The 24416-nt window shown below is 48.9% G+C and overlaps 1 long non-coding RNA gene across 2 annotated transcripts in view; it reads left to right on the top strand.

Moving 5' to 3' along the window:
• LOC116285598 (uncharacterized) overlaps nucleotides 1-18682 on the top strand; it is a 30757-nt gene extending 12075 nt beyond the window's left edge. For both annotated transcript variants that reach the window (XR_012063985.1, XR_012063984.1), the window contains exons 2-4: nucleotides 1592-1728; nucleotides 4301-4400; nucleotides 18414-18682. This is a non-coding gene — a long non-coding RNA (uncharacterized lncRNA). The remainder of the gene's footprint in view (nucleotides 1-1591; nucleotides 1729-4300; nucleotides 4401-18413) is intronic.
• Nucleotides 18683-24416: the final 5734 nt, after the last annotated feature.

Genomic DNA, 24416 nt, shown 5'->3' with positions numbered 1-24416 from the left:
TGGTAATTCCTGACAGACTGAAAATCAGCTTCTTAAACCTGGCCAGTGTGGTTGGTTGAGTTTGGTAAAACAGTAGGATATAAGCCCCCACGATGCCCCACCCCCACCCCCGAGGGATCCTGTGAGTTGTCCTTGTCCCTTTAGCCCTCCTCAGATGTCCCCCACAGAGGGCTCAAGCCCTCCTTATCTCGGGCATTTCTCACATCTCTGACACTCCTGCCCGCTGGGTCACTATTCCTCCCTGTCAGCACCTCAGAGCAGTAAGATGACATGAAACTTCTGGGCGTGGTGAGGAGAGGGCCGGAGCTGGGGCTGGAGAGGCTGGGAGGGAAGAGAGAGAGCTCTGTCTCTTCTGGGCAGGACCTCCACGCGTGTATTTCTTTATTTGCTCTCACACACGTGTTGGCTGGATGGGGCACCGCAGGAGGAGACGGAGGCTGGCCGTGGTAATACCAGCCAGGTCCCTGCACAGCCCAGGCTCTTGGCCCAAAGTCTGTATTCCCAGAGGCACAGCTTGTTAACCAAACGTCCTTAAAAAGGGCTTCCAAGCTCTGCTTACACCTCCTCTGCTGAGGATCGACTCAGTAGCATTTCTCAGAAGCACTTCTCTCTGTCACATCTTGCAGCTCCTCTAAGTCTCCAGAAACATGCCGCCTACGTGATATTTTCTCTTGGCTGAAGCGTGGCTGTTGGAGCCAGACTGCCTTGGGTCCACATCCAGGTTCTGAACCTTCTCTGACCTGAGCGTGTTCCTTAATCCCTCTCCGACTCAGATCCCTCGCCTCTGATGTGAGGGGCTATATAAGTGTTAGTAGCCACCGTTACTGTTACATTTATGATTATTCTCCTCCCACATCGCCAGTCCACTCTTTATCAACGTGCTGTCTTCCTGGCTGAGCAGAGCCGTCCTTACGGGGTGGCCTGGCATGTTGGAAGAATATAGACTCTCACGTGGAAATGAACCTGTGCCAAATGTTTGAGGTGTGGAAGCCCCTAGAGATGATTGTCAGGTGGGAAGAAGTCGCCCGCTATTGCACTGAATGGAATAGGGACCTGCCTGCAGACAGGGGCATGTCTCCTGGTGGTGGGTGAGCTTCTGCTTTAGGTCCACACAGTTCAGTTCAGAGGAAGACTCGCCAGAGGCTTGCTGAGTGTGTCCAGAGGGAGAATGCAATTAAGACACTTGCACAGTAGGACTCTAGTGGGTTGACGGGTGGCTCCCCAAAGATACGTCCATGTCCTGGCCCCCTAAACCTGTGAATGTGACCTTAATTTTGAAAAAGGGTCTTTGCAGATGTAATTAAGAATCTTGAGATGAGGTCAGTCTGGATTACCCAGGTGTGTCCTAAATCCAATCACAAGTGTCCTGGTAAGAGCAGAGGAGAAGTCATAGATACAGAGGAGAAGGCCGTGTGAAGACCAAGGCAGAGAAAGCCTGGAGCCACCAGAAGCTGGAGGAGGCAAGGAAGGGAAGCTGGAGAGAGTGCAGGCCTGAGAACACCTTGACCTTGGGTTTTTGGTCCCTAGAATTGTGAGAGAATTAATTTTTGTTCTTTTAAGCCATGTAGTTTGTGGTAATTTGTTTCAACAGCTACAGGAAATTAATAACAAGGACCAACTGCAAACCACAGCCCACCCCCACCCCAAAAGGAGAAGATAAGGGGGCCATGGTCTGATGTGATGAAGACAGAAGTGAAACTCTAAGGATCAGTGAAGGACTTTCATCAGGTTTGCTGCCTGTGATGGAGTGGGTTGTGCACTGCACAACGTGGGGCGGGGTCGGGTTGCCATGTACAGCACGGTTGCAGATTTGAACATTGATTGCTTTGTTTTTTCCTGTAGGGGTCAGTAAGGTGTCTTGAGGACGAGGTGCCTCTTCCTAAAACACACAAACATACCCTATGACTTGTTGGGTTTTGGTGAGAAACATCTGGATAGCCCTGTCCAATAGAATTTTCTGTGAGGATGGAAATGTTATCATTGCACACCCAGTAGAGTAGCCACATGTCACACATGACTCTGGAGCACTTAGAATGTGGCTTGTGCAACTGAGGAGCTGAATTTTAAAATTTATTTAATTTTAGCTAATGTGTATTTAAAAAGCCATGTGTGGCTGGCTGCTACCATATTGGACACGTAGCTCCAAGACAAGAAAATGGAATCTCAGGACTGCTTGATGCAGAACCGAGTCACCAGGGCATGGCCACTATTCATCTGATATTGTTCAGGGGCCCTCTGCAACTGTACTTCTTGTTGAGTGGGGGTGAGGGGGTCAGAGACCAAGACGGTGGTGGAGGGGGTGGCAGACAGTGAGGAGTGCCCAGGAATATGAGAAACGCCGAACTTGATGGGAACAAGCATCCCACAGCAGAAGGAAGAGAGAAATGCTTGCCAGAGGAGGCAAGAGATTCCTTTCCAAATTGCTAGCTTTCCCCCCTCTTAGTGACTCTTTATGAATCTGTCATGAAATTAGCTAAACTCTTTAGAACCTATTTTTGCTTTTATCTCTCAATTTGGAATAGTGAACTTTTATATGGAGATAATCATAGACGTGCACAGGGGGTGCCGTCTGGGGGCTTCTGGGCCTTGGAGTCATTCATTCCTTGAAACCGGGCTCTTTGGGAGCAGGTCTGTTTAAGCTCTCCTTCAAGCCTGCTACGAGAAGGTGGGAGCCCTCCCCATTTCCTCCACCTCACGTTGCCTGTGTGCAGCTGTGTGTGAGCTGGGTGTGGTGTCCAAACTCCTGTCTGGAGAGCAGAACTTTTGCCCGGCTAAAGTTTCATCCCTTGAAGGGAACTAGAGACTTCTTTTCTCCGAGGTGGGAAGAGAGGTCTGATACATTTGGCAATCATCACACTCTCCCCAAATGTTGGCAAACAATGAGAGTGAATTCACGGGAGACTTTTAGGGGTAAGTGCCAGCCAGACAGTGAGGACCTGGCTACTCTGGCAGCATCAGCATCGCCTGGGATCTTGTTAGACCTGCAGACTCTCAGACTCGCCTGTTGGAATCAAGACTCTGTTGTGAGGACCCCCAGGTGACTGGAGGCTTGAAAGCATTGCACTAGAACACAGCCCGTTTCCTGGCCTTGATTTATGGCCTCGAATTAGTTAACGGAGCTGAACTGACCTTGCTGTTTTGGAATTTTGTTGGCTTCACTACCTTGGAGAATCTTCCTGTAAGATATAAATCCACAAAAATGGTTTCCAAGCTCGATTACCCTGGATGGAATCCCCTCCGAGGCAGTGGGTGTTCTGAAAGCTGAAGATCCCTGATCTTTGAATGGGCGACACTGGGAGTGGCGGGGAGTGTGCGGACCTCCTCTCAGGTTCAGCTCTGAAGCTTGGCTCTGCATCAGTGGCAACTTTTCCTGCCATACCTGAGAGGACCCCGGCTCTGCTCCCCGGAGAACAGTTGCAGTATCTCCACCCTCACCCGTGGCTTCCCCGCACCAAAGCCTGGCAAAGCGGTGATCCCTCTCAGGATTTTCTGAAGAAAGCCAGCAGCCCATGGCAGATATCAAAAAAGCATATGAGCCGACTGTCAAAAGGCTTAAAGACACACAGAATCACACGATTAGAAAGTGGACTTAGCACGTCCACAGCATCCATACAGCAGGAGAGGCAGCTGTTGAAAATAATTTTCTTAAGGGGTTGTTAACTTCACAAAAAAGTAGATCGTAAAATAGAATTACAGTCTTCTTCATTTTTTCAAATAAAAATTTATCTATATTCAGAGAAAAAACATCTGGAAGGGTATGTTCCAAAATTATGGTGTCAATGCTCTATATCCCACCAGGAACAAAGTGCAGTGGGGTTTACCGGCAGCTTGGATATTTTCCTCTTATAAAATGTTCTGGTAGTGGAGGAGGGTATATCTCAGTGGTAGAGCGCATGCTTAACATGCATGAGGTCTTGGGTTCAATCCCCAGTACCTCTATTAAATAAATAAATAAATAAATAAATAAATACACCTAATTACCTCCCTCCCAATGAAAAAAAGAGACAGAAGATGCTAGAAAGGAATTAGTATCAGTGTTGAGCTTGCAAGCAGGGCTGTGCTCTGGATTGGATGCTACCAGGAAACAGGGGTAATTTTGACTGGATGTCTTAATAATTCTCATCAGGATGAATGAAATGAGGCTATAATTGGTCAAAACAAAACAAAACAAAAACAACAGTCACTGATTTGCCAGAAGAGGTGGATGTTTGGTTATTTTTGGAGTTTGGACGATGCTCTTGTTTTTGTTTCATTCAGACACAATCACAGAATGGTCTTGTCTTTGTCCTGCTCTTCACAGTGGCAGTGGCCTTGGCTGATGTTGGTGTTCTGTGGAGCTGGTTCTGCTCAACAGGAGAATGGCAGGCGACATTCTTTGTCCACAAGACCAAGGCCTGGCTGTGAGTACAGGCCAGCTCCAGCCATCAGGAGCTGCTCTGCTCTTTCTTACTGGGGGCGCCTCTGGGTGTGGGGATTAAGGGTGATTTTCACTTTTTACTTCATATTCTGGAAAAAGATTTAAAAAGAAAACCAATTATGTATTATATTTATCTTTAGAAAAATAGTGATTTCCTTTCTGGAAAATAAAAATCACCTGCATGAGAAAATGCCAAACTGGATAAAGCACTGGCTGGCGCTTTTGGTGGGAGGGGCAGAAGACCAGCTGAGTGCCCAGGAAGGAGAGCCACAAACGGCTGTCCAGCTCCACGCCCTGCAGAGCAGCTCCACCCACTCTCCCAGGAGGCAGGCTGGGCGTGCTGGCGTTAGAGTTTAGATTGGATGGAACTTGGAGTTGCTCAAGACCTCGCTCCAGGGTCCAGGTGGTAAGAAACATGGCTGGCTTGTCAACACTGGGTGGAGGCCACCTGGAAACTTTGGACACCTGCTTGGTGGGGTTGCCAGGCAAGACTGTGACAGGACAGAAAGCTCTGGCTCTCAGCTTGACCTGCCCATTAGAATCACCTGGGTCACTTGATGCCCGCCCCGCCCTCCAGGGCTCAGCCACCTGGACCAATTAAATCAGGATCCCTGGGGGTGGGGCCCGGGCAGGAGCACTTCTTGGCTTCTTGGGAAATTCCTCCAATTTAACCCTGCCTGGGCCGTTGTTCACTCTGCTTACATAATCTCTGCCTTCGTCTTTTCCACTCACACACATCACCTCTGGGCCGGGTCAAGCCCTGACTTCTCTCTCCTAAATCATCGCTGTCCTCCACGCTCCCTGACTGATCTTTGTAAAAAAATATAATCGAGGTCACTAGTTCTCAGCTTTGGCAGGTACTCGAATCACGAGGGGAGATTGCAAAGCACTCCCAGTGCCTGGCCCCACCCTGTGAGTTTCCATTGGTCTGGGGTGGAGCCCAGGCACTGGTATTTTTAAAAAGTTTCCCCAGGGGATTCTGTGGGCAGCCAAGGTTGAGAAGGCCCTCCTGAGGTTCTTTAACCCCCCAGCCCAGCAGGGGCAATGTAAAGGTGCTAACCCTGGAAACTGAGGCGCAGGAGATCTTTACAGCTCCTCTAGGGAAGCGGGTCACTAGGGGAGGGGACTTTCTCCCCAGCTTTGCCAGAGAAGACCACGTAGCTCTGTTCATGTCTGGGCAGTCAGGTGGTGGTGGAGGGGTAGGATTTCAGTAGCTACAGTGATAGCACCTGGTGATGAGGTGGTCCCTGGCAGAGGAGACCTGGAGGAGGAAAGGGGTGGAGGAGAAGATGGAAAATTATGACCTAGCTGATGTCTTGAAACTCTTGAGGGGAACTTTCAGAGGGCTGGCTCTGGCAGTAGCAGATGTGGGCAGAAGCTGGGGAAACAGCAAGCATCTCTCTGAACACTTAGCTGCAAAGAACTCTGAGCCCCGGGCGAGGCCTGTAGTGGTTGCTGTGGGTCCACGTCCAGGTCTCCCTTCAGGGCCCAGGCACTCCCTCTGCAGCTGCAGGGAGCCTTGCCTGCTGGCTGCTCAACGCTGAATCCTTCCCCAGGAATTGCACTTGGAGGAAGGGAGCCACCAGGTTCAAGGCTCTGCCCTCTCCCAGGGCAGCCTGCATCCAATGACTAGTCAGAGAGGAGGGCCACGTAGACGGGGACTCCTTGCCTTCTTTGAGGCATCCGGCTTCAGAGCTCCCCTCAGGTCATCTGAGGTGTCTGTGTCAGTTGCATCCCAGTTCAGCCTCGGCCTCTACCCAGTGCCCTCGCTCCCCTGCAGGAGCTACTCCAGGATTCTCCTCGGCAAGCCTCCCGACATGCAAATCTGTCTGGAGACTGTTTCCGGGTACCTAACCTATGAGAAAGGCCTTTAACAGATGTGTGTGGGTGAAGAGTGAGCAGGGCCAGAGAGCTGAAGGGGAATTGCATTAAGAACTGCTTTGGGGGCCTCGTGGAACATTTGTAGGTTCAAAGGGCATGAAAACTGCAAATGTGATCATATAACTCCCCTGCTGAATATTCCTTAGTGACTCCCTACCACCTCTGGGATAACTTCTGAGCTCCTTGGCCTGATTTGTGAGTTCTTTTGTAACCTGACCACCTCTGTAGGTACCTCCTCCTCTCCCTTGCTTTCCAGGCAGTCAGAATTGTCTGCAGAGTTCCAAATCACCCCTACCTCCACACAAGCTCACTCCCCTTCTGGCCTCGAGGTTTTGTGTGGTCCAGGCCAGACCTTAGCCTTCTGCTTCTCCAGGGCCCAGAACAGAGGTACATCAGGCCGCAGGATAATTCCATGGCAGGGGCTGATTCATTCATTCAGTATTTTTTTTATTGTGGTAAAATATACATAAGATAAAATTTACCATCTTAACAATTTTAAAGTGTTCAGTGGCATCTAGTTTATTCACAATGTTGTATGACCATCATCCTATCTAGTTCCAGAACTAGAGTGTTCATCACTCCTAAAAGAACTCCCTATCCAGTGAGAGTAGTCACTTTTCAGTACTCTCTCCTCCCAGCCTCTGACAACCATTAATTTACTTTCTGTCTCTATGGATTTGCCTATTCTGAGAATTTTATACAAATGGAATCATACAATGTGTAGACTTTTGTGTCTGGCTTTTCTTTGCTTATAGTGTTCATCCATGGCATAGCAGGTATCAGTCTTCCATCCCTTTTTATGATGGAATAATATTCCATTATATGGATAGATCACATTTTGCTATCCATTCATTGGTCAATAGACATTTGAGCTGTTTCTACCTTTGGCAATAGTGCTGCAATGAACATTTGTATACAAGTTTTTGTTTGAATACCTCGGTATATATCTAGGAGTGGAATTGCTGGGTTATATGGTCACTCTGTGTTTAACTTTTTGAGGAATTGCTAGACTGTTTTCATAGTGGCTGCACCATTTTACATGCCCACCAGCAACGCAGGAGGGTTCCAACTCTCCACGTCCTGGTCAACACTTATTTTCTGGGTTTTTTTTTTTCCAGATTGTAGCCATTCTAGTGGATGTGAAGTGGTATTTCATGGTGGTTTTGATTTGCTCAGTACATATTTTTGAGCCCCTACTGTGTGCCAGTCACAGGATTCTATAGAAAACGAAACTGACAAAGGTTCTGCTTTTGTGAAAGTTCCATCCTTGTGAGGGGATGACACAGGATAATGGAGTTAGGAGACTTAACTCTGTTGTTAGTAGGACATTAGTACCATGGGCTGCAGCTGGGAAAGCAGAGAAGCGCGATCTTTCGGCCTCTTCTATCCCTCGCCCTGGCAGTGTAGGGCAGAGTCTGTGAACTCAAAAGCTTGCGGGGCACCTCCAGAAGACAGAGCCAGGGGTGAGTGCATGTGCATCTGTGTGTGTACTGGGGGGCTGGCCCTATGGCGAACTAGGGAGCACCAGCCCTGCCTCCAGGGGTGGACGCTGCTTAACACTGGTTTATTACTGCCACGTGGTAAACAGACCTGGGTCTTGGCCATGCTCTGGATGGAGATAAGATTTTTACATGAAATCTTCCCATTTTACATGATGGCAAAGACATTTTTTAAAAAATTGAAGTGTAGTTGATTTACAGAGTTGTCTTAGTTTCTGGTGTACAGCAAAGTGATTCAGTTATACACATATATGTATATTCTTTTTCAGATTTTTTTCCATTATAGATTGTTACAAGATTTTGAATATAGTTCCCTGTGCTATCCAGTAGGACCTTGTTGTTTATCTATTTTATATAAAGTAGTGTGTATCTGTTAATCCCAAACTCTGGATTTATCCCTCCCCTGCCAGTCCCTTTTTGGTAACTGTAAGTTTGTTTTCTATGTCTTTGAGTCTGTTTCTGCTTTGTAAATAAGTTCATTTGTATCATTTTTTTTAGATTCCACATATAAGTGATATCACAATATTTGTTTTTCTTTGACTTAGTATGGCAATCTCTAAGTCCATCCATGTTGCTGTAAATGGCAAAATTTCATTCTTTTATATGGCTGAGTAATATTCCATTGTATCTATATAGTACATCTTCTTTATTCATCTGTTGATGGACATTTAGTTTGCTTGACCATTATAAATAGTGTTGCTGTGAACATTGGAGTGCATGTAGCTTTTCAAATTAGAGATTCCTCTGGGTATATGCCCAGGAGTGGGATTGCTGAATCTTATGGTAGCTCTATTTTCAGTTTTTTAAGAGACCTGTTCTTCATACTGTTCTTCATAGTAGCGGCACCAATTTACATTCCCACTAATAGTGTGGAAAGGTTCCCTTTTCTCCTTACTCTCTCTAGCATTTATTATTTGTGGTTTTTAATGATGGCCATTCTGACTGGTGTGAGGTGATACCTTGTAGTTTTGATTTGCATTTCTCTAGTAATTAGTGATGTTGAGCATCTTTTCATGTGCCTGATGGCCATCTCTGTCTTCACTGGAGAAATGTTTGGGTCATCTGCCCATTTTTTGATTGGGTTGTTTGGCTTTTTTAAAAATATTGAATTGTATGAGCTGTTTGTATGTTTTTGAAATTAAGCCCTTGTTGGTTGTGTTGTTTGCAATTTTTTTTCTCCCATTCCATAGGTTGTTTTTTCGTCTTATTTATGGTTTCCTTTGCTGTGCAAAAGATTGTAAGTTTGATTAGGTCCCAGTTGTTTATTTTTGCTTTTATTTCTATTGTCTTGGGAGACTGACCTAAGAAAACTTTGCTACGATTTATGTCAGAGAATGTTTTGCCTATGTTCTCTTCTCGTAGTTTTATGGTGTACTATCTTATATTTGTCTTTAAGGATGGTACAGACATACAAAAAAAATTATCTGAGGGCTCATTTTGGTGAACTGCCCACCAGTTTGTGATTCTGAAGTGGATGTATTTCCCAGAAGCAGAGCCTCATTCACAGAGTCAGCAGCTCCAGGGGAGGACCTGGGACTCTGCCTTCTTAACAAGCCTTCTCTCGGCCCCGTCCTCCCCCAGGTGGTCTGATGCTGCTGGATTTTGAGAACCAGCAGACGGGTGTTGTAAGGAAGGCTGCATCCCATGAGGTGGAGGGCTGGGCAGGAGGGATCTCATTCCCTGTTTGTGCAGGCCCTGTAGTGCCCGTGGCCTGGTCCCAGTTTCTCAGGGCAAACGGCCGCCCAGTGTACACATATCCATGTGCCAAGAACAGGGGAGGGCGGAGCAGGCCCTGCAGGAAGAGCACACCCCCTCCCCAGCCTCGCTCTGGCTCTCCACAGCCCCATGTGATTAGATGCCGGTCCTGGTGGCTTTTACCCTAGTGGGCAGTGCTACCACAAGCCCTGATGCCTGTGGCTTCCTGGTGAACTTTCTCTGCATGGGATGCCATTGGGGAGATGGCCCAAATAGAGACATCAAGTTCTAGGAGAAGGCAGCTGCGGGCCTATGGATAGATGGGTGTTAAGCAATGTGTTTATCAGACTCTTGCTTAATGGTCATAACTGCAGTTAAGACTAGCAGTTCTCTGGCAGGCATGTTGGTTCTGAAAATCCACAGGCTCCTCTTTCCCAGCTGTGAACCACCTGGCCTCTGGAAGGTGGTATATCCTGAAGCCACCATGACACTTCTCGGGATTTGGGATGCGCTGTGGGATTAGGATTCTAATCCAATATTTAGAGGTTCAAGAACTACAGAAGGGCTCCCTCCCCCTCCATGTCTCCTGTCAGCTCTCTAGTGCCGAGGCAAGTGGATGGAGCAGATATGTTTGTTGGCAGAGAGAACGACATGGAAGAAAAGATAAATCTGGGGTCCGCCTTTATGGGGATAATCATCAAAGGGAGCCATTCCACTCACCCCACTGGCCCCCAAACGCTCGTTTACATAATGCAGCTAAAGAAGGAACTTTGGTCGATTTCCCCAACAGGAAATTACAAGAAACAAATTAATAAGCTATGTTTCTATGTACATTTCTATCCCTAAAGGGTCTATTTAAGCAACTTCTTCTGCCTAGATTACTCTCAACAAATAGTTTTAGTTGTTAGGAACCATAATCAACATAAAATATAACTGCTGTTACAGTCTTAATATCTGCAATAAAACATCACACTCGGTAGAGATTACGGCTGCTAGAAGGAAAGCTCGAACGTTCACCGAGCACTTACTGCAGGATAGGCTCAGCACTAAGTGCTTTACTTGGATTATCACTTAATCTTTACAACTCTGTGAGACTTAATCCTCAAAATCACCCAACCAGGGAGGTAACAGTACTATTTCACAGATGGGAAAACTGAACCTTAGTGGCTGAATGTGCTAGATGCTTTACATGGTTCATACCATGTAATCCTTTGGCCAGTCCTTGAGATTCCCCTCCCAAGCCCTGTGTAAGTATTACTGCCTTTTTAATGGATGAGGGCCCTGAAGTGTCAGTGCCTCAAATATGCCCACGGTCAGACAGCCATTAGGTAGAGGAGACTGGATTTGAACTCAGGGAGATGTAGCTCCAGAACCCACCCCTTACCCTTTAAGTTGTATCAGGCAATGAAACACAGTTTAGACAGCCAGACACACATGAGTATGTTTGTTGTGTCAGTGTTTGTAAAGGGGAAACAGCTAGAAACTATGCAAATGTCTGTCAGAAGGGGAAGGGTCACACCAGTTAGGGCGCACACACTCTAGACGGTACAGGCAGATATTCAAAGGAGCGAGGTGGATCTTACATGCACTGATGTGGAACGGTGTACATTACATATTAAGTGATGAAAGCTACTTGCTCAACAATATGCACAGCATAATACCACTTAAAAATAGGAGGGTATGTTGTATGAATTGGGCAGACTCGTGTTGGGTAATTCGAGGAGAGTTTAATAAAAGGAATCCTTGTAGAGTTGTGGGCAGGCAGGACATGGGAGACCAGCAGGCATGGCCCTGGTGCCCTGGGGAGCGTAACACTGGGGGCTCTGTCACCACCTGTGGGAGCCCAGAGACAGACCGACGTGGAGGGGTCACCCCACACGACTTGTGACTTTCCTCAAGTTACTTCGCTGAGACAGCCAGGGAGGGACATGGAAAATCAATTCCCTGAACTCACCCTCCTCCGTCCCGCCAGTCTCCACCTGGTGTTCTGCATTTGCCAAACCCACCGGGAAGCCAGAAGGGGACGAGACCTTTACTGTGGGTTAGCCTCCCAGGGCACATGGGGGCGGGGGGTGGAGAGTGGACCTGGAGGGCCAGTGAAAAGTTCCCAGCACATTAAGACTTACATACGTATTTGTAAATGCCTAGGAAAAGGATCCGAGAGGATGAATACCAAATTGGTTAGGGAGGTTTCCTTTGGGAGGCAGGATTTTTTTGCTGTATGGTCTATATTGTTTGAATTACAACAAAAAAGAGGCACAGCTTGAGTGAGACTGCAGCCACTAGCCCTGGTTCTCTTCCTGTTTCTGAATCACGCTGCTCCTGAGGAATGGTGGGTGGATTGTAATTTCCAAACACAGCCACACCAACATCCATCCCGCATCCACCCACTGTGTGATTATCCACCCCACTGCTCTTCTTATAGAGTGACAATGACCCTCCTCCATGGACAGGTGTTGTATGTTTCACCCCCTTGGACCCGGGTAGAACTTTTGAGATTTTCCTGACCCACCAAGTGCTGTAGAAGCGAGGCTGTGCGACTCCGAGACTAGGTCATAAAGGGCAACACAGCTTCTGCTCCGTTCTCGGAAGGTGTGTCTGAGAGCCCTGAGCCAACGCGGAAGGGGTCTGGGTGCCCTGAAGTGGCTGTGCTGGGGAGAGCATGTGCAAAGGCCTCAGAGCAGAGCCGAGAGATGCCCGGGGAGCCCCAGCTGTGGCAGCCCCTGGGCCAGGCAGCAGGCCTGTGAGTGTGGAGGCCTTAGGGGTGACCAGCCGCTGTGGGACTGCAAGCTCACGAGAGACCCCCAGCCAGAATTGCCCAGTCGAGCAGCCCCCAGATTCCTAACTCTTAGAAACTGAGAAAGATAATAAACTAATACTGTAGTTTTAAGCTAAGTTTTGGGGTGCTTTGTTGTTCAGGAATAGGTCCGATTCAAGCTGGGAGGAAGCATGAGGACTAATTTCCAGCAGGCCTCCTGATGTGCCGTGGAGACTGTCCGTGTAGAAGAAAGAGCACAGTGGACGGGAGTGTATAGCTCAGTGGCAGAGCGTGTACTTAGCATGCACAAAGTCTGGGTTCAATTCCCAGTACCTCCATTAAAATATAAATAAATAAAATAAAGTCTTAAAGAAAGAAGAAGGAAGAGCAGAGCAAGGATTCGCACTGTCTCCTCACCCTTGACCCAGGAATCTAAGCATTTTGTCCTTCATACTCACGTGTCCTCTCCCAGCCTATCTGTCTCAGGGACCTTATCGTGCCAGTGTCCATTCCTGACTTCCTTTCTCTTCCCTGCTCCCCCACCACTTCCTCCCAGAGCAACCCGTCTTAGTCTTCGTATTTCCTCTCTGCCCCACCCCCCGCCCTGGGAGCGCCCAGAGGATCCCGGCCCCGCAGTGCGTGGGGGCCAGACTGAGAGACCTTTCTCACTCTTGTCTATTGGGCTGTGGACTTGAGGCCCTTGGGTCCAGACAGGACTCTTCCCCTCTTCTTCCTGGAACTGGCACCTTCCATGACTCTGACCAAGAACTGGAATGGGAGCTACCGCCTTCTTACAGACCACTCCCCCCACCTTGCCTGCTGTAGACCTGCCAGGAGAGAGCCCTTTCTGGAAGGTTCCAACTTGGGAGCACAGGGAGAGCGTGCTGACTGCAGCTCCCCTCTGTGTGTGGAGGAAATCAGGCTGCAGGTGACGAGGGTCAGCCCAGCCGACAGGAAAAGAGGGACTAAAGACCAAGACGGAAAGTCTGAAGCTCCCCTTGTTCCTGTCACCTGTCTTCTGAGCCCCACCTGCATCCACCCCCTCCCATGATGGGGGTGGAGGTGGGACCCAAGCTAGCACAGACCTCTTCTTGCCTGTTTGAGCTGGAGTCAGGAAAGTGTAGGCGGCACCACATGGCTGAGTTTTCATCCGAACTTGCCAAGCTGTGTGACCTTGGGCAGGCTACTCAGTGACTTTATGTGTAAAATGGGGACACTAATCATTCCTTCCTCCTAGAGTTGTTGACAGGAAAAGCAGATAAGGTACAGACAGGGCCTGGGGACAGTAAATGCTGTATAGTGTTACCTGTTTTGACTTTTACTTGAGTTGGATTTTTTGTCACGTCAGCTGGAGGAGTCTTGATCAAGACAAAAACCTTCCCTACTTGCCTCTGGGTTAAACTGTTCCCAGGCACCCATATGTCCCAGGAGCAGGAAATTGCCAAGCCACGGGGGTGTGCCAGGAAATGTCAATCAAGTATTTGCTGTGGTGCCTGCCATCCGCTGCTGAACCGGCCTGCTCCCACGCCGGGACAGGGTGAAGTCGGCATGGCCCCTCTCCCTGCCCTTTGACCTACTCAGGCTGTTTACCAGCTTCTTCCCTCTGGTTTGGAAATGAGCCCCCTCCTTCCTGGGTGTTTGCCTGGGTTGCAGCCTGGCCCTGCCTGGGTATCTGCACCTACAGAAACCAGATGTGAAGTTGGCTTGTGGAGGAGTGGGCAGAAAACACCGTCTCTCAGGGTGTTTGTTCCAGTTTCTTTCTAATTCTGTCAGCTTATCTGGTTACTTGCCTTGATTAAATATTTGTGCTCACCACCACCCAGAGAACTGAATTATGTGAGTGAGGGGATTTCTGGGGAGAGAGAATGAAAGGAAACTCAATTCAGTGGGGATTTTCTACTGCATGCACATCATTGTATGGACAGGTTGGAACTGAGGGAGATCCTCATGAAGGCGGGGCTAATCCACAACTCCCTGTCGGATGACCTTCCTTTACTCCCAGCCTTGCCTCTGCCACCTCCTCTGACTTCCAGGGATGGGGCTGGGGGCTCTCTGCTGGGCTTGGGGCCTGCTGGGAGGCCAGGTCGTGGAGCAAGTCCAAATGAGGGGCAAATGCCAAGGCTGGAGTGGTGAACCCAGGAGAAGGGCTGGACCGTTGTGCTCAAATCCGAATCGTGGCCTGGGAGCTCTGGGCCAGCCCAGGGTAGATCTGAATTGAAAGAGCAGAGCAGGGTCTGAGTTTCAATGTGTGGTATAGAGATGGAGTAAGGGCTGACAGGCTAAACCAAGAGCCAGGCCAAGGGATCCCAGCAGAAGAGGCTGTCCAGGCAGCCTGGCCTCTCCTTGAAATATTCTGGAATGCAGAGCTCACAGAGACACTTGATTTTCTAAGAAACAGTCCTTGGGATAATAGCATCAAAAGCCAATCTTTTGCCATGCCAGTGGGGAGAAGGGGACTCATGCTCTGCTTTGCTGTTTCACTGATGCTCAGGGAAGGACAGGGCTGTCTATAGGGATCTGAACGCTCTTGTGGGCTATAGGCCCAGGCTGGGACTGGGGCAGGGTTTGGCATTTACTTAGCAGGCTCCAAAATCTGGCTCATAACCAGAAGGAGGGTGAAATGAGTGAAGGCCACTTTGCTCTGCTTGCTGTCTTCAGTCAGATATTTGGTTTGGGCTAGTTTATCTTGATGGTCCCTTTCATCATTCATTCATTCATCATGAATCATGATAATTCAGTCATCACTCACTCACTCAATATTTCTTAAGCTCCTTAAGCAAAGCACTGTGCTGGGCGCAAAACTTCCATTCCTAAGAGCTTTACATGCATCATGGATTCTCTCACTTAACTCTCAGTTCAGTTCTATAAGATAGGGATGCAGTTCTGTTCTGACGGTCTGTGAGTCTATGTGGTCACTAATTTATCCAAGGAAAGGCTTCTTGTGTGCCCATTATGTGCCAGGCATTGTTCCAGGTGCTGAGAACAGGACCAAGTCCCCACTCCCGTTGGGGAGAGATACAATTCGCAGGGAAACCATACGTACATGAGACCATTTCAAGCAGTGTAAAGTGCTCTAAAGAAAGCAACAAGGACCGTGCTGGCAGGCGAGCGGGTGGGTGGTGGCTGATGACAACCGTATCTCCTGTACCTCTATGTGTCTTCCTGGAAGAGTAAGAAGGAGGCTAGAACCCCGGGCCTCTGCTAAGTGGAACTTGCGGGCTAGTCAAAGTATGAACTGGGCCAGGAGCTGCGAGATCCCATTTATGCTGCTCCACCAAGGTGGTGACAGGTTATGATTTATCACAATAATTCCGTGAAGCGTGAAGCACTTGGCTGGTTCTGGAAGCTAGCAGGTGTCACAAGAGCTTATGCCACAAAAAGTGTGTATTGTGGGTCAGTTTGGGATCATAACTCCTTCCAAATATGTTTAGGTGACTTTTTAAAACATTTGTTTTAGTTTTTAAAGGGCAAGATATACATACAATACTTGATTTGAAAGATATTAAACAGTATACGTTGTGAAGTAAGTCTCCCTCTGGCCCCAGGCCCGCGCACCTCAGTCCGCTCCCCAGTCTAGGTTCAGGTAAGCTCGAGGGGTCTGCATGGCTCCCGTGCTGGTCCATGGGCTTCTTACACACCTGCATGTGGACTGGTACTCCTCAAAACTGACAGCCCTTGACCCTCCCTTTCTGCTCCCTGGAGAGAAGGCCCAGGGGAGAACCCCAGAAGCCTTTGTGAGGCTGTTAGAGGGAGGAACAGAAGCAGGTCCTGTCTAAATGCGGGCAGATCCCGGCACGGCTGAGAGCATGGGTCTGGAGCCAGCGGACCTGGGCACAAATCCTGGCTCTGCCTCTTTCTAGATGAATGGCTTGGGCAAGTGAAGGAACCCCCTCGAGCCCAGGCTCCTCCTTTGTAAGCTGGGAATAATCACTACTCCACTGAGACCTTGTGAGGATTACATGAGCTACTGCAGGTAGGCATTTGGCCCCATACCTGGCACACAGCTGAGTGGCAAAAAGGGGCTGCTGCAATTGTCATGGAGTGGGTTCCGGGCACCCCCTGAGCCCACATTTGTATGCAAACTCGGGTCAAGGGTGCTCTCATTAGGGTGTGGAAGTCATAGGTCACCTGCAATGCATGTGCCTGTGTGTGTGTGTGCTGGGGGTGGAAGTTGGAAGCTAATTCGACTGATTTCACTTTGGATTCTAACTGGAGTCCTGCTGCCCACCCACTGTCTGAGCGTGTGCTTGTGTTTGGCATCTCTGGGCCTCAACTTCCTCATCTAGTCGATGACAGGATTGGTCTTGGTCATCTTTAGGCACCTCCAGCCCCAAGAGTCAGGAGTCTGCTCAGGAGGGTAAGCTGGCTATGTGCCCTCACAGCTCTGGCCTTCAGGGACAGAATCTGGGCTAGAAGGAGCCTTGCCTGCTGGCATGAGCCGTGTTGGGGCCTGACTGCCTTCCCCACGTTCTCTGTCTCCTGAGTTTCCTGTAACCCTTTCCTTTCCCCTACTCGGTTCCCGGGGACAGGTCTACATTCCCTAGGCCCTTGCTTAGCCTGGGGAGGGTTCCGAGAGCTCGAGCAAGGCCCAGCTCCGAAGGAAGTTGAGTCGGGTGTGGGGACTCACACTCACGAGTGGCAGGAACCAACATGCCTTGCTGGCCCCCGTGGGCGGCTGGGACAAAAGCCACTGCTGCAAACCACTGACTGTACCTGTCATCCTGGAGCTGGGCCCCAGGCCGCCGTTGTCAAGAACAGGGCGAGTTGCTATGAAAATAAACCCTCTGCAGCTGGCAGCTGTGGGACGCTGGCCCAGCTGTGCTCACAGGCAACGTGCAGACCTGAACTCCTGTTTGACGGAGTTTGCGTTCATCCAGGCGGTGAAGAGGAAACTTCCTGGCAGGCACAGAAACCTCCGCGTTCCCTCCGGGAGAAGGAGCCCTGCAGGCAACGACCTATTTCAGCTGCGGGATGGGATGCCTTTGGAAAGAGCCTTATTGTGACTTCTCCTGCAGTAAGAGATTCGCTGGGGGATCTGGGAACACGCTCTGTACAGAGCAAAGGACTGAATTGTTCTTCCATAATTTCCACGTACAAATGAGAGTTCAGAAAGCCAGGCGGCACTTCAGGGGCATGTCCTCTGTGCTGTGGCCATTCTGTGCTCATGCCTCGTTTCCTCACGTAGACGGGAAGCCACAGACGGCAGGAAGCCAAAACAACCCGTACCTCCTGGTAGCTACCTTCCCCCACCCCACCCCAACCCCTGCCCTCCCAGCTCAGGCCACTTGCCTGACTCATAGTCCAGGCCTCACTAAAAGATGCAGATAAATGTTTGTTGTTAGGGACGATGGTGAAGCTGGAACATGACCCGTGGCCATGTAGAAGGCTGAGCTTCTCCAGAGAAATGGGAGCAGGAGCCTCCTGTCTGTCCCTCTGCACCCCCACACTCCCCCAGGGACCAGACACTGCTGACCGTGCATCTGCCTACACCCCCAGTCCCCAAACCCTTGAGAAGACCCAGTGAAGCGTGCCTGCCTGGGCTTTGGCTGCAGGGTCTCCCTGCATCCCCCTCACTGGGCCACGCTGTGCATCCTGTGCTGCTGAAATCTGAGGGTCCCCCATGAGAGGCACAAAGCCCATCTGGATGTCCTCAGAGATTTCATCTAGTTCTCATCGTTTGGGTCTACTATCCCCCCCTAAGTTTCCTTCTGGGAGACAAGGCCCTTTTGGAAAGGCCTCTCAGAGCTGGCCCTGCTGAGCCGAGGGCAGGGGCTCTCTTGGGAGACTGGCTGCTCTGCCCCTCAGGGCTCCCTCTCCCCTTCTCTCCTTAGAGCCCAGGAGCCTGCCAGCCCCACCAGCCACACGTGGGAAGGAGGGAGGGAAGGGCTTAGGCCATCACGAGATGACTTCTGCCGCCTCCTATCTGTACGATGGACTCCTTGTGTTAGCAGAGGCCTCTCCCACCGTTTCCAGGGGTAGGATCTCTTTCTGACATTGTGGTAGTGTGAATAACGGCCCCTCAAAGATGGCGATGTCCAGCTCTCTGGATGCTGGGAATAGGAAACCTCACATGGTCAAAAGGACTTTACAGATGTGATTTAGTTGAGGATCTTGAGATGGGAAACTTGTCGTGGTTTACCTGGTGGGCCCAATGTAATTACAGAGGATCTTGGAAGAGGGACACCGGAGGACAGAGAGGAGAAAAGACGCTTTGCTTCTGGCTTTGAAGATGGAAGAACTGGCCGTGAGCCAAGGAATGCTGGCGCCCTCTGGAACCTGGAAAAAGCAAGGAAACAGATTCTCCCCTTGAGCTTCCGGGAGGAATACAGCTGTGTTGATTTTCGACTTCTGACCTCCAGAACTGTGAAAGAGTACATTTATGTTGTTTAAGACTACTAAATTTGTGGTAATTTGTTACAGCAGCAACTGGAGACGAATATAAACATGAACAAATGTCATGGCTCCTCCTGTGACTTTTTTTTTTTAGCATCTATTGACAAATAAAATATATTCAAATGACAAAAGGCCACCTTGAATTCAGTAATGCATGTACAGTTTGCTAACCAGACAGCAGCTACAAAGGTTCAAGAAATAGTATAACTCACACCCAGCTCATTCCAGGTGGGGGATTCATTCACTCATTCACATGTTCTGAACATGACCTCTGACCCAGACTGTCTGGGTTCAAATCTCGGCTCTGTCACGTAAAGCTGTGTGACCTTTGGCACATACCTACTTTATATTATTGGGAGGATTAAATGACTTACTATGCAGAAAGCATTTGGAAAAACGCTCGGCTCATTGTAAATGCTATGAAAGTGAGTATTATATTTTTAAAAAATTAAAACATAGGATAGCTGTGAGAGACATTATTTGGTCTTTCAATGGATAATGTATGGATAATTTTTAGTCCTGCTTTACTTCACTGTACTTTTATTTTTTAATAAGTCCCAAGAATACCTAGCCTTGCAGAGAAAACGCAAGTACTCATCTCGAATCAATACAAACACATTGATTCTTTTTCAGTGGGTTCTCAGTCTGATCATGAAGCCTAGTTCCTTAGACAATCATTACTGCCATCAGCCAGAACTGGAAGATGAACCTGACTCCCAGTCCAACTTTTCCTACTAGGACCCTCCACGTAAGACTAGTGTCCCCGGGAGTAGGGAAATAGCTCAGTGGCAGAGCAAATCCTTAGCATGCACGAGGTCCAGATTCAATCCTCAGTACCCTCACTGAAAAAAAAAAAAAAAAGAAAGACTGGGTCCCAAAACACTGAGGGAGGAACAGAAAGTACAGGTGCCTGCAGAATGGCCACTTACCTCTCCTTTGTTCAGGTACGAGGCAGTGATATGCCCGGCCCTGGGGGGTGGGGGGTGGCCGTGAGTCATGACTGGGTTAAGCCTGTTAATGGTAATCCTTTGCCGACTGGCTGGGCTTTGTGAACAGTTCTAGCCAATTAGACATGAGTAAAAGTTCAATGGTGGATCTCTAGGAGTTTTTCTTTCCTCATAAAAAGGAAAATTTTAGTTATGGTTCAGTCAGAAAGACAGACACCACTCAGGTAGTTCAAGCAGGAAGGGGTTTAATATAGGGACTTAAGTGGTTACACAACTGCTGAAAGGGCTGGAGGAACGAAAGTAAAGGCAAACCAGCCTGAGTTCCCAGGTTGGCTGCTAGCTCTCAGAGTCAGGAAGCTCTAAGAACCAGAGGAGACGTGATCACAGCTGTCTGCAGACCATGGCATATGATTTTCAGGCAAATTCCTAGAGGCCACTGCAAAATCTCATGGGAGTTCTTCTCATCCGCCTTCCAAATCTTGCACAGGTACCTCTCATTAGGGCAATCAAATCCAGATCCCTGCTAGCAAGGGATTCTGGGATCTGTAGCTCCCAGGCTCTTAGCCTCCATGGTAAAGGGGATGCATAGAAGGTGGGGAATGGTGCAAAGACACTCTGGTACAGACAGAACGTTCCTCTTCCTACTTTTGCACTTAAAAAAAAATTAGAATGAGAAGCATGGAACTACGAGGGAGTGTATAACTCATTGGTAGAGCGCAGGCTTTCAATGCACGAAGTCCTGGGTTCAATCCCCAGTACCGCCATTTAAACAAACAAACAAACAAACAAATAAATAACTTAATTATCCCCTCCCTCAAAAGAAACACATAAACAAAACAGCGTGGAACTGGTAAGGCACTCTTGTGACTACAAGGTGAAGGGCTTATTCCCTCCCTCCCTCCCTCACTCATCCTTTCATTTTTCAACACACATGTACAGAGGACCATCCTTGGCAGAAGCTCTGGCCTTTGACTCTCCCTGGCCATCTGAGTAGCTACACTGGGGCACTAATAAGGATGACAGCTACAACTGGAATTTTTGAGCACTTTTCCTTTTTTTGGCTGCATACTATACTAAGTATTTTACATGTATTATCTTATTTCATCCCTATCCGTGCCAGGTGATTTTACACATACACATCCCACACTTGGAGCATAATAGGAGCGCTAACAGGAGGACATGTACTTTGAATTCATCATGTTCCAGGCACCCATTCTGAACTCTACATATTTTAACCCATTTAATTCTTCCAGCAACCCTGGAGGTACTTCTATTGTCATCACGCTCTTCATGCGGCTGAGGCACAGAGACATAGGGAAGTTAAGCTGCTTGGCCAAGGTGACCATCTAGCCAGTGGTGGAGCTGAGATCTGAAGCCAGGCAGTTTGGTGCCAGAATCTGTGAATTTAATCACTGCTCTAGGCTAGAAGCTAATGATCGCGGCTGCTTTTTCAGGAGGTGGGCCCTGCGGGCCAACCTGTGTGGGAGATTTACTTTTACCGCATATCCCTACGTATTGTTTGACTTTTTTATATGTGTTTCTGAAGATAAATAAAGACATTTTTAAGCAGAGAGGTTAACTGGCAAATTCCATTTATTCTTCAAAACCAGGAAGGCTTTCTTGATCCTTCTCCCAGATCTTTGTCCTTATCATCATCTCTGTGGCTCTACCTGGTATCTGGTATATATACTCGGTTCCCAGGAAATGTCTGCTAAATGAACTTTCCCTAAAAACCACCTTTGTTTCTCCTAGCTTTCTGTCTCTCTTACGTGGCATTGACCATTCCTCCTAGAGAATGCCAGCCTCTCACTGTTACTCCTTTGCTCAAAAACCTTCACGGATCTGCTTCCGATGCCTGTTAGGTCTGAATGTGGCCTGAGTATCTAGGTTGTCCTGAGGCTAGCCTCACCCTGACTCACTAATGTTGCTCACAGTGCTTCAAATCCTATCCAGCCTTTAGGAGGCTACACGTGATTACCCCAAACCTCGGTGAGAGCTTTCTCCTCTGGCTCCAATCCACGGAGTCTGTACCACTACAGTTTAGCACGTGATCTGCCTGGGACTGCCTCTTACTACTCCCTGTCCGAGGAGTGAGCAGCAATGTGGCAGCTCTCTCTCCTCCTCTGTTCCCCCTCTGCTCAGGACAGCATAGTGGACTCAACCAGCCCACAGGAGTGAGGTAGAAACTTTACAACAAAGGCTGGCAATCTTACCGGTACTCACCATTTACAGATTGTCATTGGTGAATCAGCTGTAGACTTCCTTGCTTTATCTAAAAATTCTTACTTCTCGATACCTACATTTTTGGCTGCTTCGTAAGGATTGTCTTCCTGCTCTATCCCCTGGCAATTAATGGTCCTTTTTCAAATATAACATCTTTCTGATTCCCTCCTTCCCTTATGGCCTGCCCTCTTTCACCACATCACTTCACCCTCCCTCAGGAAAGGGCTAATGTAGTTAGGCCTGTGCATCGAACTGCTTACTGGGCTCAACAAGCACCTCCAATCCAACAGGCTCCAAAGTGAACTCCTAGCCCCACCCCCACCTGCCAACCTGTTTCTCCTTGGATTTGCCCAGTCCTGCTGGACACAGCACTTCCACACTCTGGGCTGCTCAAGCCAGAAATCAGGGAGTCATCCTCTCTCTTATTACCATGACCACCCAACACTGTGTGCTCTGTCTCTTCTCCCAACTCCAGGACACATCGGAGCTCATCTCTAACAGGTCCTCACCCCCTCTCTGGCCACTCCCTGTCACATACGCTGTACTGCAGTCACGCTGGACTACATTCTGCAAAACTGTCAAGTGCTTTTTCACCTCTACACTTTGCTCAAGCTGTTCTCTCTCCTGGAATGCCCTTCTTCCTCTATGAAGTTTCATCTGTTTCCAGTACCTTTGTACACGAATGCATATATATGACTTATAAGGATTTATCTGTGTGCTCACTTACGGTAGCAAGTAAATATGGTGTTTAAGTATATTCACACTGTATTCTAGCTGTTCTAATTGTTGTCGCCCTTGCTTTATTTTGAGTTCCTTGAGGGCAGAAACTGGGCAGTAGAAAGGATCCTAAATCTAGACAACCATGAGGGGCATAAATCCAGTTTAAACTCCCTGAATACCTACTAGGAAGGATTTAGGGTGAAGGGCTGATTACTATGGTTGGCCCAAGCTGGGACAACTGCCAGCTCTGGACTGGTCCACCAGGACAGGATATCAGAGGGGCTTCCACAGGAACCACAGAGATGCAGTTTGGGGCAGGGAAGGGGAGAGAAAGTTCTCAGAAGGAGGGCAGGGGCGTGAGGTACGGCTTCCAGGCAGATGAAAGGATACATATCCACCACAAATACACTAGCACCTGGCTCCCACCGGGTGTGTCTCCTCTCAGCCTGAGGCTCATCCATGATTCATTCCAACTCTTTTCTTTCGTCATTCAGCTTCCTGAATTTCAAGCCCTCTCCTCACCTGCACAGGGTGGCTCCCGCTTTGCCTGCTCGGAATCCCTTGTTGTTCCACCTGGTTCTAGTGAATGGTCCTGTTTTCCTTTGGGCAACTAATTCCTTCGACCTGAGCTGCCAATCACAGGCCCCGCCCCCATGGGGTGGGCCCAAGGCCCAAGGTAAGCCAATCAGTTCTCTCCCTGAGAACTGGCATCCTAGGGGAGATTTCAGAGCTGCCACAGCTATGTCCACCCCTCAGAGACCTCCAGGGTTCCCACTCCGCACCCTCAGAGCTGCCTGCTCTTATCCTTCCGGTGGGCAGCCATTCCTCCATTTGGGAGCTTCCCTTGGGAGATGGTTTTGGATTCCTTCAACAGATGTGATCACTTCCTGCCTAGCAGCATTTTGTTCAGACCTTTCTTTTGGTATCTGTCACTGACTTGCATATAATTATTTGCCAACTCATCTCCATTCATTCAATCTTTATTCACCATTATTCACACACTGATTATATATGCCCAATAAATTCCTCTTTTTGTTCAAGTTAGAATTGTATTTTACAGATTGGAACCCCCCAATAACCTGAGCTGATAAGCCATCCCAGGCCCAACAGAGCCCACAGGAGGGGCTACTGCCAGGTAACCACCCTCTGCTCTAGCTGTGGTCATGCACTACTCTGTCCCAATGCAGGATCACTGCAAGACCATATCTGAGCTGCTCGCCACTGTCCCTGCAAGTTTGTCTTGCCCCTCACCCCCACTGTGAGCAGTGGCGGGAAGACACCATAACTTACAGCCCCTGGGGTAGAGCTGAGCCCATGCTGTGCAATCCATTAATATGGATGGAGAAGCTTCCTTCAGCCTGTTTCCATGCTGGCCACCAGTGATCTTTCCACCCAGAGAATCCTTCACTTTCATTGGGGTAGAACAGACGGACAAGTATCTGGCTGGGACCATTCCTTCCCAGAAGCTTTCACTGACTTCCCATTGGCTGCCAAGGTCCAAACCCCCAGCCGGCCAGCGGAGACCCTCCCCAGCTGTATTAGTCTCCTGGGGCTGCCGCAAACTGGAGTGAAACAAAAGAAATGTATTCTCTCACAGTTCTAGAGGCTAGGACTCAGAGATCAAGGTGTGGGCACGGTGGTTCCTGCTGGGGGCTGTGAGGGAGAAGCTGTTCCAGGCCTCTCTCCTAGCTCCCGGTGGTTTGCAGGCCACCTCTGGTGTTCCTTGGCTCAGGGACGCATCATCCCATCTCTGCCTTCATCTTCACATGGTGTGCTTCCTGTGTGCTGGTCCGTCTCTGTCTAAATCTCCCTTTTTCGTAAGGACACCAATCATAACTGAAATGATCTCATCTTAACTTGACCATCTTGGCATGCAGTGAGCC

Source organism: Vicugna pacos, chromosome 25 (genome assembly GCF_048564905.1).
Source record: "Vicugna pacos chromosome 25, VicPac4, whole genome shotgun sequence".
In the NCBI taxonomy this organism is placed as follows: domain Eukaryota; kingdom Metazoa; phylum Chordata; class Mammalia; order Artiodactyla; family Camelidae; genus Vicugna; species Vicugna pacos.
This window is presented reverse-complemented; position numbering and strand designations above follow the sequence as displayed.